At 35.4% G+C, this 26,661-nt stretch overlaps 1 long non-coding RNA gene across 2 annotated transcripts in view; it reads right to left on the bottom strand.

Moving 5' to 3' along the window:
- The window catches only part of LOC309615187, a 571,459-nt gene that overhangs the window by 492,480 nt on the left and 52,318 nt on the right, over positions 1-26,661 (bottom strand). The window contains exon 2 of one of the 2 annotated variants that reach the window (XR_014236605.1): positions 20,276-20,355. This is a non-coding gene — a long non-coding RNA (uncharacterized lncRNA). Of the gene's footprint in view, positions 1-18,536; positions 20,356-26,661 lie in introns of those variants that run through there. The other variant, XR_014236606.1, reaches the window with a different exon arrangement.

The following is a 26,661-nucleotide window of genomic DNA, read 5'->3' as shown; positions in this document are numbered from 1 at the left end:
GTATCATCTTTAATTTCTTTCATCAATGTCTTATAGTTTTCTGAATACAGGTCTTTTCTCTCCCTAGGTAGGTTTATTATTAGGTATTTTATTCTTTTTGTTGCAGTGGTAAATGGGAGTGTTTCCTTAATTTCTCTTTCAGATTTTTCATCATTAGTGTATAGCAATGCAAGAGATTGCTGTGCATTAATTTTGTATCCCGCAACTTTACCAAATTCATTGATTAGCTCTAGTAGTTTTCTGGTGGCATCTTTAGGATTCTCTATGTATAGTATCATGTCATCTGCAAACAGTGACAGTTTTACTTCTTCTTTTCCAATTTGTATTCCTTTTATTTCTTTTTCTTCTCTGATTGCCGTGGCTAGGACTTCCAAAACTAAGTTGAATAATAGTGGTGAGAGTGGACATCCTTGTCTTTTTGCTGATCTTAGAGGAAATGCTTTCAGTTTCTCACCATTGAGAAGGATGTTTGCTGTGGGTTTGTCACATATGGCCTTTATTATGTTGAGGTAGGTTCCCTCTATGCCCACTTTCTGGACAGTTTTTATCATAAATGGGTGTTGAATGTTGTCAAGAGCTTTTTCTGCATCTATTGAGATGATCATATGGTTTTTCTCCTTCAATTTGTTAATATGGTGTATCACATTGATTGATTTGCATATATTGAAGAATCCGTGGATCCCTGGGATAAATCCCACTTGATCATGGTGTATGATACTTTTAATGTGTTGTTGACTTCTGTTTGCTAGTATTTTGTTGAGGATTTTTGCATCTATATTCATCAGTGATATTGGTCTGTAATTTTCTTTGTTTGTAGTATCTTTGTCTGGTTTTGGTATCTGGGTGATGGTGGCCTCATAGAATGAGTTTGGGAGTTTTCCTTCCTCTGCAATTTTTTGGAAGAGTTTGAGAAGGATGGGTGTTAGCTCTTCTCTAAATGTTTGATAGAATTCACCTGTCAAGCCATCTGGTCCTGGACTTTTGTGTGTTGGAAGATTTTTAATCACAGTTTCAGTTTCATTACTTGTGATTGGTCTGTTCATATTTTCTATTGCTTCCTGGTTCAGTCTTGGAAGGTTATACCTTTCTAAGAATTTGTCCATTTCTTCCAGGTTGTCCATTTTATTGGCATAGAGTTGCTTGTAGTAGTCTCTTAGGATGCTTTGTATTTCTGCGGTGTCTGTTGTAACGTCTCCTTTTTCATTTCTAATTTTACTGATTTGAGTTCTCTCCCTCTTTTTCTTGATGAGTCTGGCTAATGGTTTATCAATTTTGTTTATCTTCTGAAAGAACCAGCTTTTAGTTTTATTGATGTTTGCTATTGTTTTCTTTGTTTCTATTTCATTTATTTCTGCTCTGATCTTGATGATTTCTTTCCTTCTGCTAAATTTGGGTTTCGCTTGTTCTTCTTTCTCTAGTTTCTTTAGGTGTAACGTTAGATTATTTATTTGAGATTTTTCTTGTTTCTTGAGGTAGGCTTGAATAGCTATAAACTTCCCTCTTAGAACTGCTTTTGCTACATCCCATGTTTTGGATCGTCGTGTTTTTCATTGTCATTTGCCTCTAGGTATTTTTTGATTTCCTCTTTGATTTCTTCAGTGATCTCTTGGTTATTTAGTAACGTATTGTTTAGCCTCCATGTGTTTGTGTTTTTTCGTTGTTTTCCCTGTAATTGATTTCTAATCTCATAGCACTGTGGTCAGAAATGATGCTTGATAGATTTCAATTTTCTTAAATTTACTGAGGCTTGATTTGTGACCCAAGATGTGATCTATCATGGAGAATGTTCCATGTGCACTTGAGAAGAAAGTGTAATCAGCTCTTTTTGTATGGAATGTCCTATAAATATCAATTAAATCTATCTGGTCTACTGTGTCATTTAAAGCTTGTGTTTCCTTACCAATTTTCTCTTTGGATGATCTGTCCATTGGTGTGAGGTGTTAAAGTCCCCCACTATTATTGTGCTACTGTCGATTTCCTCTTTTATATCTGTTAGCAGTTGCCTTATGTATTGAGATGCTCCTATGTTGGGTGCATATACATTTATAATTGTTATATCTTCTTCTTGGATTGATCCCTTGATCATTTGTAGTGTCCTTCCTTGTCTCTTGTAACATTCTTTATTTTAAAGTCTATTTTATCTGAGATGAGTATTGCCATTCCAGCTTTCTCTTGATTTCCATTTGCATGGAATATCTTTTTCCATCCTTTCACTTTCAGTCTGTATGTGTTCCTAGGTCTGAAGTGGGTCTCTTGTAGACAGCATATATATGTGTCTTGTGTTTCTATCCATTCAGCAAGCCTGTGTCTTTTGGTTGGAACATTTAATGCATTCACGTTTAAGGTAATTATCGATATGTATGTTCCTATGACCATTTTCTTAATTGTTTTGTGTTTGTTTTTGTAGGTCCTTTTCTTCTCTTGTGTTTCCCACTTAGAGAAGTTCCTTTAGCATTTGTTGTAGAGTTGGTTTGGTGGTGCTGAATTCTCTTAGCTTTTGCTTGTCTGTAAAGCTTTTGATTTCTCCATCGAATCTGAATGAGATCCTTGCCAGGTAGAGTAATCTTGGTTGTAGGTTCTTCCCTTTCATCACTTTAAGTATATCATGCCACTCTCTTCCGCCTTGCAGAGTTTCTGCTGAGAAATCAGCTATGAACCTTATGGGAGTTCCCTTGTATGTTATTTGTCGTTTTTCCCTTGCTGCTTTCAATAATTTTTCTTTGTCTTTACTTTTTGCCAATTTGATTACTATGTGTCTCGGTGTTTTTCTCCTTGGGTTTATCCTGTATGGGACTCGCTGTGCTTCCTGGACTTGGGTGGCTATTTCCTTTCCCATGTTAGGGAAGTTTTCGACTATAATCTTTTCAAATATTTTCTTGGGTCCTTTCTCTCTCTCTTCTCCTTCTGGGGCCCCTATAATGCAAATGTTGTTGCGTTCAATGTTGTCCCAGAGGTCTCTTAGGCTGCCTTCATTTCTTTTCATTCTTTTTTCTTTATTCTGTTCTGCAGCAGTGAATTCCACCATTCTGTCTTCCAGGTCACTTATCCGTTCTCCTGCCTCAGTTATTCTGCTATTGATTCCTTCTAGTGTATTTTTCATTTCAGTTATTGTATTGTTCATCTCTGTTTTTTCTTTAATTCTTCTAGGTCTTTGTTAAACATTTCTTGCATCTTCTCAATTTTTGCCTCTATTCTTTTTCTGAGGTCCTGGATCATCTTCACTATCATTATTCTGAATTCTTTTTCTGGAAGATTGCCTATCTCCACTTCATTTAGTTGTTTTTCTGGGGTTTTATCTTGTTCCTTCATCTGGTACATAGCCCTCTGCCTTTTCTTCTTGTCTATCTTTCTGTGAATGAGGTTTTTGTTCCACAGGCTGAAGGATTATAGTTCTTCTTGCTTCTGCTGTCTACCCTCTTGTAGATGAGGCTATCTATGAGGCTTGTGCAAGTTTCCTGATGGGAGGGACTGGTGGTGAGTAGAGCTGGCTGTTGCTCTGGTGGGCAGAGCTCAGTAAAACTTTAATCCACTTGACTGCTGATGGGTGGGTCTGGGCTCCCTCCCTGTTGGTTGTTTGGCCTGAGGCGACCTAACAGTGGAGCCTACCCAGGCTCTTTGGTGGGGCTAATGGCTGACTCTGGGAGGGCTCACACCAAGGAGTACTTCCCAGAACTTCTGCTGCCAGTGTCCTTGTCCTTACGGTGAGGCACAGCCACCTCCCGCCTCTGCAGGAGACCCTGCAACACTAGCAGGTAGGTCTGGTTCAGTCTCCTATGGGGTCACTGCTTCTTCCCCTGCGTCCTGATGCGCACACTACTCTGTGTGTGCTGTCCAAGAGTGGAGTCTGTTTCCCCCAGTCCTGTCGAAGTCCTGCAATCAAATCCCACTAGTCTTCAAAGTTTGATTCTCTAGGAATTCCTCCTCCCGTTGCAAGACCCCCAGGTTGGGAAGCCTGACGTGGGGCTCAGAACCTTCAATCCAGTGGGTGGACTTCTGTGGTATAAGTGTTCTCCAGTTTGTGAGTCACCCAGCCAGCAGTTACGGGATTTGATTTTATTGTGATTGCGCCCCTCCTACCGTGTCACTGTGGCTTCTCCTTTGTCTTTGGATGTGGGGTATCTTCTTTGGTGATTTCCAGCGTCTTCCTGTCAATGATTGTTCAGCAGTTAGTTATGATTCCGGTGTTCTCAAAAGAGGGAGTGAGAACACTAGTTTTTAAATATCCAAACAGGACAGCTTCAGTGTAATTTAGAATGACCTAAAATCCTTTTCTTAAAATGCACTGAGCTTCTTGAAAAACTGAAAAGTGTTTGAGTATTAAATTAGCTTCAAATTATATCAACAGGAAACCTATGTCTCCTATTGGGATGTCCGGTAGTGAGGAGATAGTAACAATTCATTTGAGGAAAGGGGAGAATACATGTTCATATAGAAAACTTTTATAAAGAATTTAGAGTAAATTAGAGAGACAGTGTGCCAAATCCTAACCAGCAGACCACCAGGGAGAGAGTAAATGAAGTTATCATTATAAAGCATGTCACTCGAGAAGCACTTTTTTCCTGGACTCTTTATGCAAAACTATTTGGCTTCATGATTTTTTTCTCTGTAGAACCATTCTCCATACATCCAGTGTTTTCTAGGGATCAGTTATTCAAATCCACATATGTAAGTTTGAAACCCATTGTAACAGTTTGTTTATAAGATGAATATGTCATTAACAATAGGAAGAGGGGTTATTCTCCACTACAAGTTGCCACTGCATTTTTAAAAGGCTATAAGTGATGTGTTGTAAGAGTCAAAACAGTGTTTTCCGAAGTCTACCTCTTGATCTTTATATGAAAAGATGACTTTTAAAAAAACTTCTCCAGTCAAATTAGTCTTGGAACTTTTTATACGAAAGGTCATTCCTGTTATAGAGATTATAATGAATATATTATAGCATATTAAAGTCTTAAAAGTTCTGCAATGAAAAAAAGCCCCAGATTTTAACCAATTTGGCTATGGAATGCTTCCCCGACTTATTAGTTTCCTCTGATATCTATTCCCATCCCATAAAGCACCCTTTGGGATAAAATTTATTAAAGTACTTTTTCCCCAAAGAAACCAGTTTTGGAATTATTTTTTTCTGGCAACCAGGGAAGACAGAGCAGAACTAATAAATTCTTTATGCTTGCTTTTTTTTTTTTTTTTTTTTTTTTTTTTATGCTACATGACAGATTCTGGGGGAGGGAAGCAAGATAGAGACATAGGTAACCTATAATGGGTAATACAGAAGTGCCAGTTCTCCTTTTGCTTGTTTATTTTAAAGTATACTTGGTGTCTATAATGAATCAAATATAAAAAGATGAAATGAATGTTGTGGAACTATGGTGGTAAAAGATAAGGATGAATGGATACCACTTGCTAGGTTTGGATTTGCATACTGATTTACATTCGCCTTGAATATCATATTTTACATATTATATATATTATCTTTTGTCTATACCTTTGCTTTTTCTGACCTATATATAGAGGAAAGGGATTTCAATTCATATTTATTTTGCATAGTACATAAGAGCATAATGTACGTAATTTGGTGATAATATCAGCCTCCAGTAAAATGTAGTCAGCATGTTATTTAAGCACACTTGTTGCAAATAAAATTCAACCTTAATGCTTTGCCATCTGTAAAATTATTGTATTACATCTTGCTAAGATAATACTTCTTTATGTGTTAATGTAACAGTCACTGAACCAGTTGTTTTTCAGAATGATGCCTTTAGAGAAGTAATCACAGATTTAACACAAACAGCCCAAAGAAATGGAAGATACATTTAGCACACCTCATAAAAGACAAGTCACATTTGCAATACTTTAGGAGACAGACAACTGATATTAAGATATTAATCATCCTGGAGCACATTAAAATAAGAAGGCTGTCTTGTGTGAGAATAAATTAGAACTTGTGTTAAAGAGAATTAAACTGGAATAGATAGCTGCATTAAATGTGTATTGACTGAGATTTTGAAATACATAAGAAATTTGAAATTGGATTGTTTATCTTGATGTACATAGTCCTTGATATTTTGAATGTGACAAGAGACTCCTTAAGTAACTAATAAAATTATTTTATCTATAATAATTTGGATTTATCCTCCACAAGAATAAAAAGTAGTATTTTGGCACCCATACTGTGAATCAGTGTAATTCTTCAGAAAAACAATTACATTAGGAAAAAAAAGCAAAAAAAAAAAAAAAAGGCAAAAAAAAAAAAAGCCAAGTGTTTGGACTAACTGAACTCTCAGTTTCCTTAAAACCTTAAGGTATTAACTGTTTTAGTGTAATGTAAAGCATATAAAAAGCATATAAACTCTTGAGTTAGACTGTGTTTGAATCTTGGTTCTGGCACTTTCTAGTTCTTCTATGATTGAGCAACTTATTTAATTTCCTTGAGTCTCAGTTTTCTAATTAATAAGATGGGTCTTAAAAATTAAATACTTCTTTTGAAAAGCTATCGAATGACTATGCAGTGCCTAGAAAGATCCAAAAGCTTCCACTGAGAAAAACATCAAACAAAACAGGTCTCATCCAAGGATCAGGAATCAGAATGGCATCAGACTTCTCAATAGCAATATTGAAAGCTAAAAGACAATGTAATAGGCATCCAAAATCATGAGTTAAAATTATTTTCAGTCAAGAATTTTGTACCTGACCAATCTTTCAATCAAGCATGAGCACATAATACAGACACCTTCAGATATGCAAGATATAAAAAAGTCAATGCACCCTTTCCAGGAAATTATTCTGGGGTAATTTCCAGAAAACAAGAGAGTAAATTAAGAAGGAAAAGATTAGGCTCAGCAAATCTCCTGCTAACCAGGCTCACAAGAGAATGATGTACAACTCAGAAGTCCATTTCATTAATTTTTAATGATAAATATAATGATCAAGTGCCCTGGAACACTGTTTATCATGTGAACACTGTATTGCTATTTTTCCCCAATGGAAAATCTACATAAGAAACATAATCATAATAAGAAAGTTGTTGCTTTGTAAATACGAGTTAAAGTGAAGGAAAATATTCTATGAGGGCCAATGTACCCATGTCCACTGTCAGGATATAATATATTAGGAAAGCCTTTTGGGGCACTCCCATCTCACCCGGGATAGTGGAGAAGATATGTTAGCATTCTTATTTAATATATTATTCTGCACTTAATTGTCACTCTCTTAAGTCATTCTTTCTATAACTGGATTAAATCTATGGATTTACCTTTTTTGGAGGGTTTCCAAAATGTCCTCATTTGGAAGTCACATATTTACAAACTATCTTTTTAGAGTGGACTACTTCTATACTTCCATGATTATGTATGATTATTATTCTTTCATTCAAAGAAAATTTTGTTTTCAACTTTTGGGGACATCTCACCACAGTCCTTTATGTACTGACTACATACGTACCCTGACAAACTGAATAAAATTAGTAAGGATTCCCAAACAGAATCATCACAAAACAAACTTGTATTTAGGAATTTTTCTCAAAACAATTACCTTATCCAGAGTACATTTTGTAGCAAGAAACAAAAACTAGCTCAAGTAAAGAGCTAACATTATAATGACAGATATTATAGCAAACAAGAAAAAGCTACACAACCAAGTCTCTGAATGGATGAGATCACTGGGGACCTCAGCAGCAAGAGACTGAATCATTAATATAGAGCTCCACTAATTTGGGAACCCATTTAGGCTACATTCCAGTATTTTACTATAAATATGACTCAGCTACACTCCACATGACCATTACTTTTCTGTTTCCCAGTCTCTTTGATTTTAGAACATGTATTTTCTGAAATCAAAATACAAAATCTATATATCCTCTACCTTGAGCAGTCACAGCCAACTTTGTATTCACACCAAATACATCCACACACACACTCATGCACACACACTAACCATTTAAACAACTGGCAAAGAAAAGTAGAACTAACAAAATTTGGTATAATTTCAGAAAAAGAGTAATTTTTGACAGCTATATTTTTAAAATATCAGATTAGAAAGCATTATGTCAAAATACAGTGTCAATCCAATGTTCCTATATAGGATTGTTATATTTGATCTATTTGGGCTTCCCTGGTGGCACAGTGGTTAAGAATCCACCTGCCAATTCAGGGGACACGGGTTCGAGCCCTGGTGTGGGAGGATCCCACATGCCGCGGAGCAACTAAGCCCGTGAGCCACAGCTACTGAGCCTGCGCTCTGGAGCCCGTGAGCCACAACTACTGAGCCCATGAGCCACAACTACTGAGCCCACATGCCACAACTACTGAGGCCCGTGCACCTGGAGCCCGTGCTCCACAGCAGGAGAGACCACCGCAGTGAGAGGCTGGCGCTCCACAACGAAGAGTAGCTCCCACTGGCTGCAACTAGAGAAAGCCCGTGTGCAGCAGCAAAGACCCAATGCAGCCAAAAATAAATAAATAAATTAAAAATAAGTAAATTTAAGAATTGCTGTAAAATTGAGGGAAAAGGATGGAGTCGTATTAGGAAAACCAAAAAAAAAATTTTTTTGATCTATTCTTTAACCATTGATGTTATAACCACTAATCCCAGTCACCTTGACCCTTTGCATCATTAGTCACAGTGGGGACTCTGTTGTAGTGTGAATGGATCAATGTAAATCCGCTCCTATTACTGAAATACTATCTCAAATTGCATGCCCTATAGTGGGTAACGGTTAACATCTTGATTTATAAAGAGTTAATTATAACCACCATTGAAACCAAGATCAAGAACTGGAATTGAAACAAGCTAAAAGACAATCTAAAAATGTGGAAAGATTAGAGAACAGAGCAGAGGGTAGGGAAAAGCTAGTATGAAGAAAAGAGTTAGAAAAGAAAGCCAGTATCCAGATAAAAGATGAAGGGAATAGGAAAATAGAGGAAAGAGAAATGAAATATTGTAGATGCACTGTACTTTGAAAAGTTGAGCTAACTTCAAATAAACTATCATACTAAGGCTCTATTTTAAAAGACAGTGATCTAGAAATCATTTTTGAGGACTCCATTCTCTTTACCACACAACTGTAAATGGCTCTCTTTAACCAATGAGGCTACATAGCTACATTAAAGGATGTGAAACTTGTTTCAAATAAGGGACTATTATTTTCAAACTTATATAGGCAGAGTTTCTTAATCTGGAATACACGGTCTCCTAAGTGGTCCATGGATAGAATTCTGAGGATCTGTAAACTTGGATAGGAAAGATTATATCTTTATTTTTATTAACAGCCAACTAAAATTTAGCATTTTCTCTAATTATGAACGTAAAGAATAAACCACAGTAGTGTCAGGAACTCATATTTCTATCACATTATAATTGTTGCATATATCTCAAACTATCATTTATGCTTATTACATCTTTGAAATTACATCAGTTATTAGACCTGCTCCTGGATATTGTTACTGTGTCAATAAATAAGATTTTATATTACTAATCACAAATTTGTTTTCTTTTTAATATTTTGATAACTTTACTCCAATGTAATTGGTTTCCCTTGTACTACTATGTATTTTACATTAGGCATCTAAAAACACTATTGTGAGAAATGTTTCACTGGCTTCACTAGACTGAAAGAGGGTCCATGGAATGAAATTTCAAGGTACCTGACTAAGGAGACTCAAAATATCAAATAATTTTTAAAAGAAGAGAAAAAAATAGCAAATAGTATAGAAGTGTATAAGTAAAAAGCAGAAGTACCTTGTTACCTTCATACTCCTACCTCCCAGTTCACCCTTGGTGTGTATCCTTCCTGACATTTTCTATGTATATTAAAAATATCCCATTATAGAGTCTTTTAAAATGTATAAACAGAATAAGAACATACAAAATGTTCAACAACATGGTTTTTAAATTTAACAATATATTGTGGATATTTCTCCATATCATTACATACAAATTTAGCTCATTATTTTTTAATTGTGTCATAATATTTCATGCTACTGTAATACCACAAATTATTTAATTGGTCTTCTATTAATGGGTATTTATATATTCTCAAACAAATTACAATGAACATCCTATTCACAGAGGTGATATTGAAAATATTTAATAATCCTTATGTCACGGACACTGACCAATAAAAATGGATCCCAACTTTAGTGCTGGATGGAGATTGTAGTGGTCCCCTGCTAGACTAGGCATTAATCCTTTGTTGCTGGGTCACAAAGAACTCCACTGCAGAGGGTAGGATGGCTGAGGTATTGGGTGAAGAACTCAAGGAGCTTAGTGCAGCAACCATTTGCAAAAGAGTTTCTGTTGTTTTAACAACCAGCATAGCTATAACTTTGCCTGCTGGTTGAATGTAAATTCTGCTTATACATAAACCTTAACATGTATGTGAGTCTATCTGTTGTCTAAATAGCTAGAATGCAATTGCCAGATCAATGGAAATTTATATTCAGATAAATAATGCCAAATTGCCTTTCAGAAAAGTACTGTAATTTATTCTTCTTCTAAGAAAACTTCATTAACAATATAATTTTTTCACCTTTGTCTATATGTATATAGAAATTTTAATACTTAATATTATCAAATTCTAATCCTTGTTTATTACCTATTTACAGAAATTTGTATTGCTCTCCTTAATTTTGCAGATTTAAAAATTATGAGTGAGGTTCAGTGTCTTCTCACAGGTTTGTATGATTAGTGTTTCATTTTCTGAGGCCTGCCATTTTGAGTCCTTTGCCCATTCTGCTATTGAGTTTTTATTTGTTTTTTATGGACCTTCAAATTAAGAGTTTTAAAAATATATATTAAATAAATGAGTCCTTTTTCTACCATATTTGTCATGCTCATTTTTTCCAGTTTGTATCTTTTGGCTTTACTGATGTTTTTAAATACAGAGAAAACTTTCATTTCTATGTAGTCAAAATTATCAGCCTTTCCCTTCTGAATTCTGGGTCTTGTGTCACTTTTTAAAAGTCTTTCCTATTCCAATTTTATTAAAAACAGTCATCTGAGTTTTTTTTAAAACTACTTTTATGGTTTTACTTTAAATTTTTTTGATGCATCTGGAATTTATTTTAGTGTAATGAGTGAGGTAGGAATCTAGCTTAATTATTTTCCAAATGGCTAGCCACTCATCCCAACACTATTTATTGACTAATCAGTCTTTCTTCCACAGATTATACTAAATTCTCAAATGTACTTGCATCCATTTTTAGACTTTCTGATCAGTTCCGCTGATCTTTTTATTCCTGTTCTAGTATCATACTATTTTAATTACTTTATAATATGTTTTAATATTTAGCAGGTATGTCTCACTTTGTTACTCTTTTCTTTCAGATTTTTCTAAGTAATTCGATGAATCCAATCATCTGCCATAAAAATTTTTGAATTATTTCTTTACATTTCACAAAATCATTTTCTAATTGGAATCAGAGTGAATTCATAAATTAAATTAGAAAATTGATATAACAATGAACCTTTCTATAAAAGAAAATGTTATGCCTTCTTATATATTGACATCTTCAGTAGAATTTTAATTTTTTCTTTGTTTTTTAATAAAGTTTATTCTTAGATTTTAAAAAATTAATTAATTAATTAATTAATTAATTAATTAATTTTGGGGCTGTGTTGGGTCTTTGTTGCTCTGCGCAGTCTTTCTCTAGTTGTGGCGAGCAGGGGCTACTCTTCATTGCAGTGCACAGGCTTTTCATTGTGGTGGCTTCTCTTGTTGCAGAGCACTGGCTCTAGGCGTGGGCTTCGGTAGTTGTGGCACGTGCACTCAGTAGTTGTGGCTCACGGGCTCCAGAGTGCAGACTCAGTAGTTGTGGTGCACGGACTTAGTTGCTCTGCAGCATGTGGGATCTTCCTGGAGCAGGGCTCGAACCCATGTCCCCTGCATTAACAGGTGGATTCTTAACCACTGTGCCACCAGGGAAGTCCCTATTTCTAGATTTTTGATTATTGATTTCTATTGTAAATTGGATCTTTTCTTTCTGTATAATCTCAAGCTAATGTTTTGGTGTGTTAGGAAAGTTAATGATTTCTTTATTTTTTTTAACTAGTATGCTTAGTGAATTTTAATTGTTTCCCATTATGTTAACTTGCTTTTATTGGGTTTTCTAGACAGCCACGACACTACTTGCAAATACTGCCTCCTCTCTTACAATATTTGTACCTTTTATTTAATTTTCTCATCTAATTTCATTTTTTAAAATAGGAAAAACAACCAAGTAATAAGAAAAAGATGGGGAATTTCTCCAGGGACAAAGCTATATCAAGATCCTTGGATAAAATGAAATGCTAAGGATAACTCTTCTTGTTCAAGGAAACTACTTTTGTATACAGTCTTCACTATGTGAATCGTTCTTGGTCATATTTTCAAGCTCAGTGCACACCTCTAGCCCAATAATTGCTCTAATAATTTTTTTTTTAATTAATTTTTTTGGACTCTGTTGGGTCTTTGTTGCTGCACATGGGCTTTCTCTAGTTGCAGTGAGCAGGGGCTACTCTTCATTGCGGTGCGCGGGCTTCTCATTGCCGTTGCTTCTCTTTTTGTGGAGCACAGGCTCTAGGGCGCTGGGGCTTCAGTAGTTGTGGCGCATGGGCTTAGTTGCTCTGCGGCATGTGGGATCTTCCCGGACGAGGATCGAACCCGTGTCCCCTGCATTGGCAGGCGGATTCTTAACCACTGTGCCACCAGGGAAGTCCCTCTAATAATTTTAATATAAAAACATTGATAGCTGTGGACAGCTGTAAATAACCAAAATGGAAGTCATTTACACCATGCTTTCAAAATGCACTTGTTTAGCTTTACATTGCCAATAACTTAAACCATATGGAAAGAGCAAATTCTCCTGTACAAACACATTCTACAAGTGGCATGCACAATAAATGATAGCATTTGACAAGTTCTTACTAGTTTATTTCTTTTCAGAGACAGAAAAGCCAGTTGTTACAATCAGTGTAAAGTGAAAAAACATGTACCTTAGCAATCTAAGAGGTCTTTTTTTTTTTTGCCTGTGTTAAATCATGTTTATACAACAGCAGCTTTGCTGGACAGGTTGTTATATATACACTCCTATTCCCTTTGCTCCTGCTCCAAAAGCTGAAGGGTCAATGACATAGTGGTGCCTATTGAATACCATTCGTTATGAGGTTGATAATCTTTCGAAGAATGAAGTTGAAGACATCGATGGACTTCCGATGATCTTCAAGGGATCTTCTGACTCTCTTTTAAATTTTAATTTAAAAATTTTAAATTTAATGATCACTATCCAGGTTTAGGGGATCTTTTTTTTTTTTTAAACATCTTTATTGGAGTATAATTGCTTTACAATGGTGTGTTAGTTTCTGCTTTATAACAAAGTGAATCAGCTATACATATACATATATCCCCATATCTCTTCCCTCTTACGTCTCCCTCCCTCCCACCCTCCCTATCCCACAGGTTTAGGGGATCTTGAAACCAGTTATAAATGGAAAGCTTTTCATAAGAACCAGGAGCATAAGGAGAGAAAAGAGACAAAGGTGAGAAAGGACAAAGTAACAGTCTATATTTTGAGTGTTGAAAAGGTAAGGATAAGGGAAGATAAGCAATGATGTAGCCTGAGATGGTACTGCATAGGCAGTTATGTGTGCTGTGGCTATTAAGTTACAGTTGAGTGCTAAGTTCTAAAAAATTGAAAACAGAAAGAGTCTTCAACACAGTGATTTTCAATTTGTTCAGCTAATCAAGCAGCATAATCCTTGGTACTCTGTCCTTCTATCCCAAAATAGTTACACGTTTATGCCATTATATGACTAGGAACAATTTTATTGTCAGAAACTGGGACTGTATTTTAGGTATAAGAGCTTCTGAATCTTAAAAATAATAGTACATGAAATTTATATAAAAATTATGTGTTTAGAAGGATGGATATTATCTATCCATCTACTCACCCAATGTAATATGAAGGATGAGCTTTACTGGTTGAGTAATAATTCTGAATTTAATTATTTTGTGTCAAATTATATTGATATCTGCCAGAAGATAAGGAGAAGCAGGCACCAAAAACTTTAAGAAAGTGTTCTAGAAAAACTTAACCTTGAGAAACTCCATTCACTAAATTAAATTCACTGGGATTTGAATAAGGGAAGAAAAGTTGAGATAGAAAGTATCTTTCTTCATGTGTATTTTTTTTTAGACATGCCCAGTAACTATTTATTGTATTTAGGGTCTGGTTTTCTTCTAGGAGCAAAATATTGAAGTAGAAATAAAATCTCTCCATAATTCCTTAGGCAATTTAGAAATTCTATGCTAGTTATATTGATGAAAATCACTCCCATGTTCCTAGTACTGGGAAACTTTGTTGATTCTTTAGTGAATTAATCAGGACTTTTTCAGTAGTAAGAAACAGAATCATAAACCAAATGATTTTGAGGAAACAAATTATATTTCATTGATACACGTAACTAGAAAGGATATAAAGATAAGTCACAAATCAAGGAAGAACTGAATTGGAGATGGGATTCACTGCCATTAGGATTCTGTTCATCTCTCTACTTGTCTGTGCATAATTGATTTCTTTTTCACTTCCCACAACCGGGATCTCCACTCTCTCATTTGTTTTGTTGCAAAACAAAAGGTCCATAAGGCGTAGAGAAGATGGGACAATGATTAAGTTGCCTCTTCTTTCCTCCCACTCACTAAGTGTATAAGCTTCTGCAGTACAAAGAGCTTAGGTGTCAAGAAATAATTTTCTAAGTCTGAAGAGTCACAGCAATTATTCAATCTACTTGTGTAGATGGCAGTACCATGTTGGTGGGGGGACAAATCTCTATCAAATTCCCTAATTTTCATGAGGTTTTTCTGAGGAGTTGAGGAAAAATCTCTGTCTCTAGTGGCTCTAGATAGATTGGCAATCTCAAAGACCCATTGAAACCTTTGCTTTGTAACTTCCAGGTAAAAATGGATGATTGAACACACATCCAATTTTACTCCCTTCACAGCCCCACCAAGAAAAATCAGAAAATGGATTTTTAATGTTTTTAATTTAAATTTTATTTTTAGTTTCTTTTTAATTTTTTTGCATTTAATTTTTTAATAAAACTTTTAAAGGTTACTTTCCATTCATAGTTATTACAAAATATTGGCTATATTCCCCATGTTGTACAATATAGCCTTGAGCCTATCTTACACCCAATAGTTTGTACCTCCCTCTCCCCCACCCCTATTTCACCCCCTGCAACTGGCAACCACTAGTTTGTTCTCTATATCTATGAGCCTGCTTCTTTTCTGTTATATTCACTAGTTTATTGTATTTTTTAGATTCCACATATAAGTGATATGATCCAGTATTTGTCTTTCTCTGTCTGGCTTATTTCACTTAGCATAATGCCCTCCAAGTCTATCCATGTTGCTACAAATGGCAAAATTTCATTCTTTTTTATAGCCGAGCAGTATTGCATTGTATATATATATACCACATCTTTTTCATCCATTCTTCTGTTGATGGACAGAGGTTGCTTCCATATCTTGGCAATTGTAAATAATGCTGCTATGAACATTGAGGTGCATGTATCTTTTCTAATTAGTGTAGAAAATGGATTTTTTAAAAGAAATAAACCCAAAAGGATGGGGGAAAACAGAAGAGGGAAAATCCACAAAATTTTGGGAGAGCTGGAAAGTAGATGGAAAAGTGGTACTAATTTAGCATACCTGAGAAAGTTATATCTCAAGTCTGCAGTGGGAGCAGTAAAGAATGAATTTAGTTTATTTCACAAAATCCTCTAAAATGTCAGGAATTAGTGACACATAGTGCATTCTCTCTATGCAGGTGCTAGACTGCCCCTCTTCATTCCAATAGAAGACCAGAGGTTTATTGCTTGGAAGGGATAACACAACAGGACTGGTAGATGCAGACACTGGACAGTTGTTGATTAAGGGGTACTTTACTGAAAGTCAGATTCTGAGATGTCTAGTCCTTTCTGCCCATTTGACTCCTGGAGTACCAGAAGCCAGGCCTTTATCCTCCAAGAAGGACACTGGAGGAGTCTCTTCAGGGGAAATTGTTCCCAAAGACATCTAAATATGTAAAGATTCTGAAATTGGGAGAAAAATCAACAAAATGTCCTAGACAAATTATCTTTCTGTGAGGTCCATGCTTGATCATTATCCTTCATGCTCATATCTTCAAATCAGTGTCTCAGTCCCCTATCCTTACATATGAACAGATAATCATGATTACTGGCCATTTGAGGAAAGGCTTTAACATAGAACATAAAAAAGAAAAAAAAAAAAAAAACGAGGGGGAAAAGCAACAATTTGGAGGAAACAGAGGCTATACAATAAGAAGAAAATGATAAACAATCATTAATATCCTCTGGGGATAAGAAGATAGTGCAAAAATGAGACAAGCAAGAGCTCCTAGAAGTTAAAGACATGATAGTAGGTAAAAAAAAAAAAAAATAGGTGGAAGATACAGTTGAGAAAATCTCCTACAGAGTGTAGCAAAAAAACAAAGAATTGGCAGGTGGGGAGAAAAAGAACAAACAACAGTCCAGGAGATCAAATGCAATTATCCTAGTGGGAAAACTGAGACAAAAAAATTGTCACACTGTTGATAAGTAGAAAGTCTAGGATTCAATCCCAGTCAGTCTGACTTCAGATCCTGGGGATTTTACCACTTAGCCTTTCCAAAATTCAAGAAAGAAAGAATAGGAAAACAGGGGAAGAAAACATCCTTCTCAGAAAAAAGTTATAAATCATCCAGCTCAACAAATGAAAAGACACACCTACCAAGGCAAATCTTAGTGAAATTCACAAAACTAGAGATAAAGGAAAGATCCAACAATCTCCAAAGACAAAAGAACAGGTCACAAACCAAAGAGCAGGCATCAGAAAGGCATTGGAATTCTTGACATAAACACCAGGATATAGATAATAGAACAATGCCTGCAAAATTCTGAGGCAAAAATGACTTCAAATGGAGAATTATATTATTATATAAACTATTAATACAGTGAGAACGAAATAAAGGCATTTTAAGACATGCAAAGTCTCAAAAAAATTTACTTTCGTGTATCTTAGTCAGGAAGCTATTGGAGAAAAGCTTTATGAGAGTGAAGAAAAAAGAGGAGACTTGGAAAGAGGTGAGGTGAAGGAAATCAATTCCAGGGGTGTGTAAACGGTCCATGTAAGTGTAGGCCAGAGGCTCCAGGAGTGATTTTTTTCAAGCAGACAAGATTAACAGAATATCTGATGTATCTGAACTCTTAAGTGGAGATTCAGACAATTGGCAGGGAGTTCAAGGTTTGAATTTAAATTTATGACAAACATGTTAAAAATTAAAATTTTAAACAAAAAGGCAACATTAACCTCAAGGAAAAATGTAAAGATTAGCAACAAAGTCAAAGTAATCCTAGTCTTTTCAATGGCACAGATCTGAATAGCATTTAGAAAGTTATACTAATGTGAATACTGAACAATGACATAACTAACGTTGTGTTTTAACTATATTGGAAGGATAAGGGACTGGAAGCAAGTGTATGTATGATGCCATGGGTGGAGAAAAGAGAGCCACATCCTCAGCCCCAGTAGGATGTCAGTAGTGATGCCTAATACTTAAAAAAGCAAAAGTAGCATCCCAACCATGTATTTTCAGAGATATGGAAGTAAATAACAAATATATTCTCTAAAAGTACTGTTTTTCATAATAAATTTTCCATGGTCATTGCAGAATAATTTAGCTCTTTTATTATGTGTATGAATAACTGAAACAAAAATTCCTTCACTTTTCATTATTAGAATTTTCTTGTGACTAAGATTACTTGGAGTGTAAAGTCCTCTTACACTGTGTAATTAAGAGCATCTACATGCAGCAATTCATAAGTAGAACACATACTATTGTTATATATAAAATATCTTTTAATTTTGCATATTGTAAAATCCTGTTAAGCCATCTTTAAAATCCCTTTAAAATCATCTCTTACTTAATGGATTCTGTATACTTACGGAGCTAGGCATTTTCCCCAGTTTAAAATGAAGTTTCAGAGACTGAGAAAAAATTTTTAAACTGCCCAAGATCCCTTAGGAATTTTGGGAGAGTAACAAGATCAGAACACAATATTCCCAATTATCTGTCATCATGCCACAAAATCATGTTGAATTTTCCCAAATATTTAAAAAATAATAAACAAAAAACCCAAATAATTTGAGAATGCCAAAAAGCAAAAAAGAAGTAACAATGCTGGCACCATTGTAAGCTAATTATGCATATTCGACAAAGACTCATGAATTCCTTGTCAGATTCAAAGTAGAGAAATCAATTTCCTCCAAAGCTGTGGCAATCCACAGTTGAATAAAGAATATAATTGTAATAGGGAAGAACCTTTTGTATTCTATTACAAGTTAATCACTAAAGGGATGTTGCCTATAAGCTTAAATTATACATAATGGCCTCCCCTCTTAGTATAAAAGAAGCCTGAATTCTAATTCAGGCAAGATGGTTCTTTGGGGCACGAGCCCACCATCTTCTCGGTTTGCGGGCTTCCTGAATAAAGTCGTTTTCCCCTGCCCCAACAGCTCACCTCTTGATTATTGGCCTGTCCTGCAGTGAGTAGTATGAGTTTAGACTTGGTAACATAATGAATAAGTATAAGTAGCAGAATGAGTGATAAGATAAAGTATATAATGTGGGTAAATATGGTTCAAGGCTAATTACAGTATAATGTGAAATCAACGAAGGGTAGAGAAAGCTTAACAAACACACACACACACACACAAACACACACACACACACACACACAAACCAAAATTTTATTCCAATTATTTCCATTACTGGGACTGATGATTTCTGTTTTTGATTGGAGAAGACCTCAGCTCATGTTTTTAGATCAAAATATCACTTAAATCTAGTGTATATGAGACCTTTCTTCCTTAACAAAATATTAAGAGAACAGAAACAAGTGAGTAAATATGGATTTGGCCTCAGGTTTCCTCTTCTGTAAAAGTAGGATAATAGTACCCATCTCATAAGGTTGCTGTGAAGGTTAAATGCAATAGTGCATGGAAGCAATTTGCATAGCTCTTGAAAACATTTTAAAGGTAAACTCTAACTTCAATGCTTCTGCTTAGTTCTCTATACTGTTCTTCCATTTAGAAAATTACCTTAATATTTTTAAGTGATGACAGGGTCCTTAGGCATAGTCTGGAAGGAAAAAATTGAAGGGGGAGAAAAAAGGAAGAATAATTGCTCTGCATAATATACTAACAGGAACTTTCAATTAGTTGGGCATGGGGGTAAAGACTGGAGGTTTCAGGGGTTCTGGACAGGGAGGAGAGGAGTACAGTAGAAGAGGAAAGACAGTGAGAAATATCCAAAGATGGGAGACACACAGTTTAAAACAATCGTCTAATGATTAATTTTATTTTTTCCTTTTCTATGTTGGGCATATTCCTCCTCCCCAAATGTTCTGTTTAATAAAAAGAACTGCTATTTACCCAATAGTCTTTTGTTAGTGGAGCTTTGGGAAATTAACCGGCGGATAAGGATACAGACAAAAAAAAAACGTCACAGAGGCAAGGCAGTGAGTGGAGATTGGGCCTGGGAGTGAGAGATGTCTGGATCCTGCAAGCCTCTCCCATGCCTACACCATCCCAAGAAACACCTGGGAATTGTGGAGGGGCCTGAATTTCCAGTGTCTACAGAGTAGGGAGCTGAGAAAACTTGTTAAGATTACCCTAGAAGGCTGGAGAATTTGGGCTTTTTAGGATTAAATCACCTGCTCTTCTTTCGTTTAGCTAAAATAACTTAAAACACAAATAACTATGACAGATGATAACTAGCCACTGTGGTTCACTGAACAATGACACATGATGAGTAAGTTTTAATGACGTAGGGGGAATGGATAAAAAAGTTTAGAATGTTTAATGTTTATAAAATTGTTTCACAACATTAGCTTAAGCAATTATCACAAAAACTCTGAGACTGTAGAACTCCTTTTTATTTTTAATGAGAAAAGTAGACTCAGATATGTTAAGGAACTTGTCCAAAGGACCACAGTGAGTATAGGCTTTCCATTACACTACAAAAAATCCAAACCATAGAGGGAAAGAGAGAAGACAAATTTGACCTATTTCAAATTTTGCCCATACCCCTTCTGAACAGATAAATCACCTTAAAAATTTATTATATGCTTGGTATTATTGCAGCTGCCATTTTAAAATATTAATGAGTATGGTTTTGATACTCCAGGATGTTTTTAAAATTTTTCCAAAAAAAGTTACTGTAGAACAGAGAATGTCACTCACCACCCAGTTCTACAAGGATTACGTCACTGGCTACTGCAGTCCCTGAATTCAGGATGAAGAACAGGATGAGGCACTCTGAGCTTTGGGAAAATAGACAAAACAGGCCCTTAGATAGTTAGTTATACATATTCAGGAAAAAATTTTATGAACCCAGATTCTTGCATCTTCCCATACTTAGCAATAAAATTATTAACTGAGATATCTGTTCCTCATGACTAGCACTTTCTACCAAGATGTAAGTTGGATTTTATGTACTCCTTAGCCAAAATCACATATATACTGGCTTCCCCTGCATCTTTTCGGAAAAGTTCCTCAGAGCAACCTGAGAGGCTATCTCCTGGGATATGGTCCTCAGTAAGACACTGAATAAAACTCAACTCACAGCTCTTACATTGTGCATTTTTTTTTTTCCAGTCAACATTACCCTTGAGCTTGATTGTTTTATCAATATTTTTATAAGGAGACACATTCCCTTCCATCTTGTTTCTCTCTTTTTCCCCATGATCTTTTAATAAAAGAAAAATTATTTTAATAAGCCCAGTTCCATAAAGAGGAAATCTTTAAGCCAAAATGAAATAAAAGCTAGTCTGGAAATATACCATCTTATTATCAAAGTATTGATGGAAGTATGGGGTCTAAACACAAGAATGGGGCAGGAATTTAATGCATTTTAAAAGCAAATACTCTGGGGAAAGCCAGAATAAATTGAACTTAGCAAGTGAACCATTAAAGAAAAGAGACAACTACAGTTTAAAAATTTTATGTTCATGATAGAAATGTATTGGCTGATGCATTCAAAAGACTATGCATGAATGAGTGCCCAATATGTGGTTCTGCATCATGTCTTTAAATTTTGGTTTTCTTACGATGACCCACTGGAATCCCTATCTAGTATGAATTACATACATATCTGAGACAATTTGGGTACTAAATTTCTATTTCCCAAGTATGCAATTTTCCCCCCCATTGGTGGTGGTTGCTACTCATATGCTTGGTGTTGAAAAAGCCAACTTTTCCTTGCTTCCTGGTTTCTAGTCATAAGCAAAATGAAAATCCATTGATTGAACACTGGTGATGGTAATCTTAGTGTTTTGCCTGTTCTGTCAGTCTTCCCATTAAATTGTATTTGAGATAATCTGATATCATTTTATGTTAAAATAATAGCTTTTTTTGCTTACATGGTGTGAAAGATTCTTTGTACCTGTGCTTTATTAATATTTAGTGCTATTGAATACAAAGCACCATTCTGCTAAAAAAATTATGCCAAAAATTATGTAACAATGGAGCCCAAAACCTGTACAATCACAGCATCATATAGCAACAATGCAGAACAAACACAGACTGGAGTGAGCAACAACTACAGAACACATTGTGATTCTTCCATTAGATTTCATTACCTGAGAATATTCTTCTCTGACAATTTCATCTATAGTCATTTTATTTACCTGAATTCGAATACAAGTAATTTTTTAAAAGTTGATCTATAAAAATCTCAAAATGGCAATCCCATCAAACAAGACTGCTGGAGTATAAGCACCTAATTCTACCACTTACCAGTCATATCTCTAACCTTTTTATATCTCACCATCCCTACTGATAAATGAAGATAATGACAGTAAACCTCATAGGATTATTGTGAGGTATAAATGAGAAACTGAATGGTGAAAATAGGGCTTGGTGCATAGTCAACATTTGTTATTTATTGTTTCTGGGTTTTTGTTTAATAGTGTAATTATTCATGCTGAATGTATTAGTTAAAATGTTTTTAGCTGTAAGTTTTAGGCCAAGTTAGAGTGGTCTAAACGCACAGAAGTTTGTGTTCTCCCTTAATAAGACATCTGGAGATTAGGCAGTTTCCTCAGAGGCTCAACAATGTCAGGGTGTTAGTCAATGTTTCTGGGATTCTTTTGGTTTCTGTACCCCCAACCCCTGTCCACAATCACATGGCTACACCATTACATGAGAGTATTCAAAGCAGAAAGGAAGGCGACAGGCAGCAAAAGAAACGTTTTTCCCCAAGGAGATTCTCTTTATGTCTCATTTTCCTGAAATGGGTTGCATGCTCACTTGCAGGCCAATAAAAAATGAGATTCCTATGACTGATAGAGACTAATAAGAAATTATCCCCTGGGCCTGGTGCTGGGGGATTGCTACTCAAACAAAATTGTAATTTTGTTTGCAAGGCAGAAGAGTGGAAAGGTATTAACAAGACAAAGGATAAAGTGACTGAGTTTCCTTCCAAGGCTCTTTTGTGATAAAGCTTGACTAACAACGTAGAGCTGAATTATTACCTGTCTGAAGTTCTTTGTCATTTCAAAAAATAGCAAAAGGAGGCCAGGACTTATTATTTGCTTTTTCTTCTAAACTACAGAGTAAAGAACAGGTCTATAAAATTGTATAAGGAAATTTACTGTGTGTTGATAGGTCCTTTTCCTCAGTGGTGGTTTGTTCATTTTCCCTGAATGATCCAGGTTAATGTTTCCATTGCTAACTATATTCTATGTTTATCCACAGTCTCTCAACATAGGTATAGACAGATTTTTTTGTTTATTATGTTTGTGTTCTAAAAAAATAGGTTGGCCAACAATACCCACCTAGTATAAATTACGTACATATCTGAGACAAAAAAAATTTTTTTCTAACCATGTAAGATATCTTCCAACTCTCTCATTTTTGAAGTTCTGCATACAGCTGATCTCCAAGAGACTTACTCAGCAATGAATGTTAAATGGATGAAAATGTAGGTAAAAATTGTATGTAAAACAAAAGAATGAAGAACTGTACTAATTTGGAAATAATGCAAGTAGTCAATTTGAGGACTTAGTTCTTTAAAAAATGCAAAGAATTTGATTACCTTTCATTGTGAATAGTAGCCAAAAATAAAAATTTCTATTCACAGAGTAAAAATTGTTAGATTCACCCTTAGGTTTTGTATTTATTTTCCATTAGGCAGGAGTTCTACATCAGTATTCTTTATTTTACCCACTGCTGCTTTTGGCATAATGCACCCCTAGTTTGTTGTGGATGTCCCTTTACACCAATTGTTTCTAAGGTATCATAGCAGCTGTCAGTGATACAAAAGTTCCTGAGAACATCATATGATCATTAGTTCATTTTATCCCCACTTGGCTGTTCCAACCCCATGTAGCTAATACTATATTACAATATGTTACTATATGAACCTGGTCCAAAGACAAAAGAATACTGTGATAAAGAATTGAAAAATATTAGAGATTTGTCAATACCGAAACAGAATCAAGTTCCTTTAGGAGGGAATGATTTTCTGGTAAATTAAGATGCATGATTTATTCCCATAAAAGGTTTCACAAATGATTTCTACAACATAAGGATTTTTCAGCACTTTTGAGGAGGTTTTAATATCAGCAGTTTCTGTTCAAAGAATATACTGACCCAATTCTTCAATAGAATGGGTAACCTATAAGAAGAAGGTATGTAATTCACTCACGTGAGAACATGTTGATAAGAAAATATGTGGACTAGACATCTAGGCAATGGTTTCTTATGCTCTGCTAAAAATTAAACCAAAACCTATGGATAAATAACCTTCAATCCAAGTCTTCATTTCTGATGAGGAGAGAATAGAAAAAAAGCATCATGGCCATCAGCCCTGAGAGGTGTGGTGACTGTATTCAAAGACTGTGATCTTCCGTCTCCTAGCTTTAATTGGCCTCCTGGGGTATGTAAAATGCTGTGTGTGTGTCACACTCCTAGAGATCTTGGCACAAACTATTTACAGCTGTTTGGAGTCTTAACATACAATACAAAGGGCCTGCTGGGTCTGGCATTTGCTGACACAGCCTTGGAATCAATGGAAAAGTCTGGCTTCTCTTTTGAGGTCCTCATAGTGAAGGATTTGCAGACTGTAAAGTATACAAGAAGCTAAGAATCATCCTTAGCACAGCCAAAGCTCTTCTCTGCAGGGCTCCAGGGAGTCTGGTTAGTACACATTTTCTGCAGAGCCCTGGAACATTTTCACCTTCTTCACATGAATAACGTCTTCCACAATAAAAGACTTTACAATATTTTGCCTACATTTGCCACACAAATAGATTACGATAGAAGACTGCACAGCAGAGGTGGTGGCAGACTAGTAACCTGTGGGCTGAATCCAATGCACAGGCGTTTTTTTTCCCTTGGCTTGGATCCTCATAGTGTTTCATTTTACTTTGTTTAGTTAATATGAATTAGTTGCCAACTTTTAAAAATCAGGACATTTAAAAAAATTTTTTTCAGATTATTGATTTCTCTGGAAAAGTCCGATACGGCAACACAAGGTCTGAGTTCCCACTTGGCAACAGATAACTGGGGCTGGGTAGCAGCCACCCTCTTTGGAGGGGATACGGGTCTTAAATGCCAGAGCCCCTCTGAAAGGCCTCTTGCATTCACGTTCCCTGACTGGCACTACTAGGCACTAGAATTAGCAACCACTCTAAAAAGAACATGCCTTTAAAACACAGATTACAAACAATAAAGAACAATTAGGAATAACATGTCAACAAAGTGAGAATTATGTTTTATTTGGCAGACTTTCTGAGGACTTCAAGCCCGGGAGACAGCTTCTTAGCTATAGCTCTGAGGGACTGCTCCAAGGAGGTAAAGGAGGAGCCAGGATATACAGGGGTTTTTGCAACAGAGACCAGGTAGTTGGAACATCAAAAAATTACCGTTAATTAAAGGAAACCAGATATCTTAAGTTAATAAATTTAGCACTTTTCCATGTATGGGAAGATGCAAGAGTCTCGGCTCATTGAAATCATTCCTTTGATATGCACCTTAGCTATCTAGGGCAAGTATCTTGTTCTTTCCCATCCTGAGTCCCCTCAGCGTGTACCATTTTGGGTGGCTGCAGTGGCTGAGGGCTTGGTAATGGGCAGCCTGTTTGTTTCCAACATGAATTCCCTCAGGGCTCACCACTGGGGCGGCTGTAGTGGCTTGATGGCTGCAACATCCTTTGTTTACTGATATGGCAGCCAACATTTTTCATTCACAAATATTACACAGAACATAACCACCTCTTAGCTTGCTTAAGCAACATTTTCCTATTTTGCTTAAGATTTTTTTTTAAAAGAAGTAAAACATTACATATAAGTTCAAGCTCCCTGTTTATCCTTCCAAATTTCAACCCTCTTTCTCCAACTGTATATATAAAACCACTATTTGAGGATGCTCAAGTCCTTTATATAAAATGTCTTAGTATTTGCATATAACCTGCCTACATGCTCCCACATACTTTAAATCATGTCTAGATTACTTGTAATACCTGATACAATGTAAGTACTATGTAAATAGTTGTAAATACAATGTAAATGCTACATAAATGGCTGCTAGCACACCCCAAACTCAAGTTTTGATTTTTTAGAACTTTCTGAAAAATTTTTCCCCAAATATATTCAAACTGCTGTGGATACAAAGGGCTGACTGTATACCTCAGTTTATTTATCTATTTTTCTATTGCTAAAATTTATGTCATTTGCAATTTTTCACTATTTCAGACAATCTTGCTGTGAACATTCCTGTGCACACTTTCCTTTGCACATGTACAAGAGTTTCTTTATGATATACCTAACAAGGAATTGCTGAGCCTTGAGGTGTACATATCCTCAATTTTCTCAGATATCGCCAAATTTCTCTCCAATATTATTTTATATAACTTACCCTATCAGCAGTGTATGAGAGTTCCTGATACTCCTCTTCCACGCTAATACTTGTCACTTTTTTATTTTTTGCCAATTTAATGGAAGTAAATGGTATTTTGTTATTGTTTTAATTTGTATTTTCTTTTTTTTTAATTTTTAATTTGTATTTTCTTGATTACTAGTGAGACTGAGCATCTTTTCATACACTTATTGGCCTTTCAATCTATCTGAGATTTACTTGGCTCTCTGTTCATTTTTAATTTTTTTTTTTTTTTTTGTTCATTGATTTGGAGGAATTCCTCACACATTTTGGATACCAAATCTTTTGTTGATTTTATGCATTGAAAATATCTTATTACAGGCTTTAGCTCATCTTTCACTTTCGATGCCTTTTATTTGTACAGCAAATTTCCATTATAATGTAAAAACTGTCAATTCATTCTCTATATCTGTGCTTTTGGGGTCTTGCATAAGAAATCTTTATCTAAGCCTGAGTTGTGAAATACTCTTAAGTATTTTCTTCTAAAAGTTTTGCTTTTCATATTTAGGTCTTTAATCAACTTAGAATTTATCTTTGAACATAAGAATCTAATCTTATTTTATTTTTCCAAGTGAATATCCATTTGTCCCAGCACAATTTACTGAATAGTCCATGCTTTCTCCAAGTTTTCTACACAGATGAATATATAGAATTTTGGGGCTATCAGTTCTGTTCCATTGGTCTATTTG

Source organism: Balaenoptera borealis, assembly GCF_965194805.1.
Source record: "Balaenoptera borealis genome assembly, chromosome: 17".
NCBI lineage: Eukaryota > Metazoa > Chordata > Mammalia > Artiodactyla > Balaenopteridae > Balaenoptera > Balaenoptera borealis.
Note: the sequence above shows the minus strand (reverse complement) of the source record. Positions and strands in the feature narration are given on the sequence as shown.